The 6,919-nt window shown below is 44.8% G+C and overlaps 1 long non-coding RNA gene across 1 annotated transcript in view; it reads right to left on the reverse strand.

Moving 5' to 3' along the window:
* Window positions 1-445: 445 nt before the first annotated feature.
* The window catches only part of LOC138354873 (uncharacterized), an 11,560-nt gene continuing 5,086 nt past the window's right edge, over window positions 446-6,919 (reverse strand). The window contains exon 3 of the long non-coding RNA XR_011223690.1: window positions 446-612. This is a non-coding gene — a long non-coding RNA (uncharacterized lncRNA). The remainder of the gene's footprint in view (window positions 613-6,919) is intronic.

Raw genomic sequence — 6,919 nt, forward strand, 5'->3', positions numbered from 1 at the left:
CTTTTTTTACTTCCTTGTTCCATAGTACACTGGCTTTGCCTGTGTCCTCTAGTATAAACTTTATCATCCAGTGTACCTGAGTGTATCTCAATTTAATCTACCACATTTTGTTTTAGTGTTTTAGTGTAACTTTAATATTAAACTATAGTGTACTTATTATATTATAGTAAGTAAGCTATTCATTTTATAGATTTCATAATTGCTTTTTGACTTTTATTGGTCATCCATTGTTATTAATTATTCTAGTTCATTTTTACTTTAAGTTCCAATAAGTTTTCATTACTTAAATTACCATTAAGTTTATATTACTTTACAATTTTTAAATCTTTAAAATTTATAACTAAAACTGGACAAACTGCAGGAATGGCCCAAGAATATATACACCAGTTGATTGACAGTTGAAACACGGGACCATAGAGCTCAACCCCTGCAAACACAACTAGGTGAGTACAAGTTTTGCTTAGAAATCGAAGAATGAGTTTTGATTACCTGTCACAGTTGTATCTTGAGAAAGTCGGTGTTTCTTCATTTTTTTCAAGGACTTATCCTCTTGCTCTACATTCTTGTCTTTCGCTTCCCTGATCTTCCTATTTTGATTTTCCTGAATGTGAACTGAAAATAAGGAAAACCTGAATAAAATATATATCCTCATTAAACAAAAATTGTGTTTCTCTACAGCTGCAGCTACAGATAACACACAGCCACTCTACTTGAATTAATGCACATGCTACACACACAAACACAATACTTCAAATCTACAAAAGTGACAGCAGAGAAGACCCACTCAATTATAGACCTGTATCATTGACAAGTGTAATAGTCAAAATATTGGAAAAAATAACAAAAACTAAATGGGTAGAACACTGGGGGAGAAATGATATAATATCAGACAGACAGTATGGTTTTTGATCTAGAAGATCCGGTGTATCGAATTTACTCACTTTCTATGATCGAGCAACAGAGATTTTACAGGAAAGAGATGGTTGGGTTGACTGCATCTATCTGGACCTAAAAAACGCTTTTGATAGAGTTCCACATAAAGAGGTTGTTCCGAAAACTGGAAAATATTGGAGGGGTGACAGGTAAGCTTCTAACATGGATGAAAACTTTTCTGACTTATAGGAAAATGAGGGCAGTAATCAGAGGCAATGTATCAGACTGGAGAAATGTTACAAGTGGAGTACCACAGGGCTCAGATCTTGCACCGAAGATGTTCATTGTCTACATAAACAATCTACCAGATGAAATACAGAATTATATGAACATGTTTGCTGATGATGCTAAGATAATAGGAAGAACAAGAAACTTAGATGATTGGTATGCCCTTCAAGATGACCTGGACAAAATAAGTGTATGGAGCACCACTTGGCAAATGGAATTTAATGTGAATAAATGTCATGTTATGGAATGTGGAATAGGAGAACATAGACCCCACACAACCTATAAATTATGTGAGAAATCCTTAACAAATTTTGATAAAAAAAAGAGATCTAGGGATGGTTCTAGATAGAAAAGTATCACCTGAGGACCACATAAAGAATGTTGTGCGAGGAGCCTATGCTACACTTTCTAACTTCATAATTGCTTTTAAATACATGGATGGTAAAATACTAAAGAAATTGTTCTATATAAATGTACAAAAAAATATTTCTTAATGTTAATCCGGATCTGAAATTCTTCCTGGCCATGTAATAGAACCCCAATAAATCAATATATGAAAATATATTTAAAAATTCTTTGATAAACGGATGAGACTTTGTTGGGTAAAGAAGGCATGAACTTCTGGTTGGATTTTTTTATATATATTTTCTTTTATTTATATTATATATATATATATATATATATATATATATATATATATATATATATATATATATATATATATATATATATATATATATGTCGTACCTAGTAGCCAGAACGCACTTCTCGGCCTACTTTGCAAGGCCCGATTTGCCTAATAAGCCAAGTTTTCAAGAATTAATTGTTTTTCGACTACCTAACCTACCTAACCTAACCTAACCTAACTTTTTCGGCTACCTAACCTAATCTAACCTACAAAGATTGGTTAGGTTAGGTTAGGTAGGGTTGGTTAGGTTCGGTCATATATCTACGTTAATTTTAACTCCAATAAAAAATAATTGACCTCATACATTATGAAATTGGCAGCTTTATCATTTCATAAGAAAAAAATTAGAGAAATTATATTGATTCAGGAAAACTTGGCTTATTAGGCAAATCGGGCCTTGCATAGTAGGCAGAGAAGTGCGTTCTGGCTACTAGGTACGACATATATATATATATATATATATATATATATATATATATATGCGAACAAGCCTGAATGGTCCCCAGGACTATATGCGAATGAAAACTCACACCCCAGAAGTGACTCGAACCCATACTCCCAGAAGCAACGCAACTGGTAACTACAGGGCGCCTTAATCCGCTTGACCATCACGGCCGTCAAAAGGAAGTGATAGCCGAGGCTATTTGAGCCACTTCCCCGACGGCAACTCGGATGGTAATCTTGGGCATAGCATTTCACCAAATCACCTCATTCTTTGGGGCACACGTGAGGAACACAAATGCGAACAAGCCTGAATGGTCCCCAGGACTATATGCGAATGAAAACTCACACCCCAGAAGTGACTCGAACCCATACTCCCAGAAGCAACGCAACTGGTAACTACAGGGCGCCTTAATCCGCTTGACCATCACGGCCGTCAAAAGGAAGTGATAGCCGAGGCTATTTGAGCCACTTCCCCGACGGCAACTCGGATGGTAATCTTGGGCATAGCATTTCACCAAATCACCTCATTCTTTGGGGCACACGTGAGGAACACAAATGCGAACAAGCCTGAATGGTCCCCAGGACTATATGCGAATGAAAACTCACACCCCAGAAGTGACTCGAACCCATACTCCCAGAAGCAACGCAACTGGTAACTACAGGGCGCCTTAATCCGCTTGACCATCACGGCCGTCAAAAGGAAGTGATAGCCGAGGCTATTTGAGCCACTTCCCCGACGGCAACTCGGATGGTAATCTTGGGCATAGCATTTCACCAAATCACCTCATTCTTTGGGGCACACGTGAGGAACACAAATGCGAACAAGCCTGAATGGTCCCCAGGACTATATGCGAATGAAAACTCACACCCCAGAAGTGACTCGAACCCATACTCCCAGAAGCAACGCAACTGGTAACTACAGGGCGCCTTAATCCGCTTGACCATCACGGCCGTCAAAAGGAAGTGATAGCCGAGGCTATTTGAGCCACTTCCCCGACGGCAACTCGGATGGTAATCTTGGGCATAGCATTTCACCAAATCACCTCATTCTTTGGGGCACACGTGAGGAACACAAATGCGAACAAGCCTGAATGGTCCCCAGGACTATATGCGAATGAAAACTCACACCCCAGAAGTGACTCGAACCCATACTCCCAGAAGCAACGCAACTGGTAACTACAGGGCGCCTTAATCCGCTTGACCATCACGGCCGTCAAAAGGAAGTGATAGCCGAGGCTATTTGAGCCACTTCCCCGACGGCAACTCGGATGGTAATCTTGGGCATAGCATTTCACCAAATCACCTCATTCTTTGGGGCACACGTGAGGAACACAAATGCGAACAAGCCTGAATGGTCCCCAGGACTATATGCGAATGAAAACTCACACCCCAGAAGTGACTCGAACCCATACTCCCAGAAGCAACGCAACTGGTAACTACAGGGCGCCTTAATCCGCTTGACCATCACGGCCGTCAAAAGGAAGTGATAGCCGAGGCTATTTGAGCCACTTCCCCGACGGCAACTCGGATGGTAATCTTGGGCATAGCATTTCACCAAATCACCTCATTCTTTGGGGCACACGTGAGGAACACAAATGCGAACAAGCCTGAATGGTCCCCAGGACTATATGCGAATGAAAACTCACACCCCAGAAGTGACTCGAACCCATACTCCCAGAAGCAACGCAACTGGTAACTACAGGGCGCCTTAATCCGCTTGACCATCACGGCCGTCAAAAGGAAGTGATAGCCGAGGCTATTTGAGCCACTTCCCCGACGGCAACTCGGATGGTAATCTTGGGCATAGCATTTCACCAAATCACCTCATTCTTTGGGGCACACGTGAGGAACACAAATGCGAACAAGCCTGAATGGTCCCCAGGACTATATGCGAATGAAAACTCACACCCCAGAAGTGACTCGAACCCATACTCCCAGAAGCAACGCAACTGGTAACTACAGGGCGCCTTAATCCGCTTGACCATCACGGCCGTCAAAAGGAAGTGATAGCCGAGGCTATTTGAGCCACTTCCCCGACGGCAACTCGGATGGTAATCTTGGGCATAGCATTTCACCAAATCACCTCATTTTTTGGGGCACACGTGAGGAACACAAATGCGAACAAGCCTGAATGGTCCCCAGGACTATATGCGAATGAAAACTCACACCCCAGAAGTGACTCGAACCCATACTCCCAGAAGCAACGCAACTGGTAACTACAGGGCGCCTTAATCCGCTTGACCATCACGGCCGTCAAAAGGAAGTGATAGCCGAGGCTATTTGAGCCACTTCCCCGACGGCAACTCGGATGGTAATCTTGGGCATAGCATTTCACCAAATCACCTCATTCTTTGGGGCACACGTGAGGAACACAAATGCGAACAAGCCTGAATGGTCCCCAGGACTATATGCGAATGAAAACTCACACCCCAGAAGTGACTCGAACCCATACTCCCAGAAGCAACGCAACTGGTAACTACAGGGCGCCTTAATCCGCTTGACCATCACGGCCGTCAAAAGGAAGTGATAGCCGAGGCTATTTGAGCCACTTCCCCGACGGCAACTCGGATGGTAATCTTGGGCATAGCATTTCACCAAATCACCTCATTCTTTGGGGCACACGTGAGGAACACAAATGCGAACAAGCCTGAATGGTCCCCAGGACTATATGCGAATGAAAACTCACACCCCAGAAGTGACTCGAACCCATACTCCCAGAAGCAACGCAACTGGTAACTACAGGGCGCCTTAATCCGCTTGACCATCACGGCCGTCAAAAGGAAGTGATAGCCGAGGCTATTTGAGCCACTTCCCCGACGGCAACTCGGATGGTAATCTTGGGCATAGCATTTCACCAAATCACCTCATTCTTTGGGGCACACGTGAGGAACACAAATGCGAACAAGCCTGAATGGTCCCCAGGACTATATGCGAATGAAAACTCACACCCCAGAAGTGACTCGAACCCATACTCCCAGAAGCAACGCAACTGGTAACTACAGGGCGCCTTAATCCGCTTGACCATCACGGCCGTCAAAAGGAAGTGATAGCCGAGGCTATTTGAGCCACTTCCCCGACGGCAACTCGGATGGTAATCTTGGGCATAGCATTTCACCAAATCACCTCAATCTTTGGGGCACACGTGAGGAACACAAATGCGAACAAGCCTGAATGGTCCCCAGGACTATATGCGAATGAAAACTCACACCCCAGAAGTGACTCGAACCCATACTCCCAGAAGCAACGCAACTGGTAACTACAGGGCGCCTTAATCCGCTTGACCATCACGGCCGTCAAAAGGAAGTGATAGCCGAGGCTATTTGAGCCACTTCCCCGACGGCAACTCGGATGGTAATCTTGGGCATAGCATTTCACCAAATCACCTCATTCTTTGGGGCACACGTGAGGAACACAAATGCGAACAAGCCTGAATGGTCCCCAGGACTATATGCGAATGAAAACTCACACCCCAGAAGTGACTCGAACCCATACTCCCAGAAGCAACGCAACTGGTAACTACAGGGCGCCTTAATCCGCTTGACCATCACGGCCGTCAAAAGGAAGTGATAGCCGAGGCTATTTGAGCCACTTCCCCGACGGCAACTCGGATGGTAATCTTGGGCATAGCATTTCACCAAATCACCTCATTCTTTGGGGCACACGTGAGGAACACAAATGCGAACAAGCCTGAATGGTCCCCAGGACTATATGCGAATGAAAACTCACACCCCAGAAGTGACTCGAACCCATACTCCCAGAAGCAACGCAACTGGTAACTACAGGGCGCCTTAATCCGCTTGACCATCACGGCCGTCAAAAGGAAGTGATAGCCGAGGCTATTTGAGCCACTTCCCCGACGGCAACTCGGATGGTAATCTTGGGCATAGCATTTCACCAAATCACCTCATTCTTTGGGGCACACGTGAGGAACACAAATGCGAACAAGCCTGAATGGTCCCCAGGACTATATGCGAATGAAAACTCACACCCCAGAAGTGACTCGAACCCATACTCCCAGAAGCAACGCAACTGGTAACTACAGGGCGCCTTAATCCGCTTGACCATCACGGCCGTCAAAAGGAAGTGATAGCCGAGGCTATTTGAGCCACTTCCCCGACGGCAACTCGGATGGTAATCTTGGGCATAGCATTTCACCAAATCACCTCATTCTTTGGGGCACACGTGAGGAACACAAATGCGAACAAGCCTGAATGGTCCCCAGGACTATATGCGAATGAAAACTCACACCCCAGAAGTGACTCGAACCCATACTCCCAGAAGCAACGCAACTGGTAACTACAGGGCGCCTTAATCCGCTTGACCATCACGGCCGTCAAAGGAAGTGATAGCCGAGGCTATTTGAGCCACTTCCCCGACGGCAACTCGGATGGTAATCTTGGGCATAGCATTTCACCAAATCACCTCATTCTTTGGGGCACACGTGAGGAACACAAATGCGAACAAGCCTGAATGGTCCCCAGGACTATATGCGAATGAAAACTCACACCCCAGAAGTGACTCGAACCCATACTCCCAGAAGCAACGCAACTGGTAACTACAGGGCGCCTTAATCCGCTTGACCATCACGGCCGTCAAAAGGAAGTGATAGCCGAGGCTATTTGAGCC

The sequence above is a fragment of the Procambarus clarkii genome, chromosome 65, assembly GCF_040958095.1.
Source record: "Procambarus clarkii isolate CNS0578487 chromosome 65, FALCON_Pclarkii_2.0, whole genome shotgun sequence".
Classification (NCBI taxonomy): domain Eukaryota; kingdom Metazoa; phylum Arthropoda; class Malacostraca; order Decapoda; family Cambaridae; genus Procambarus; species Procambarus clarkii.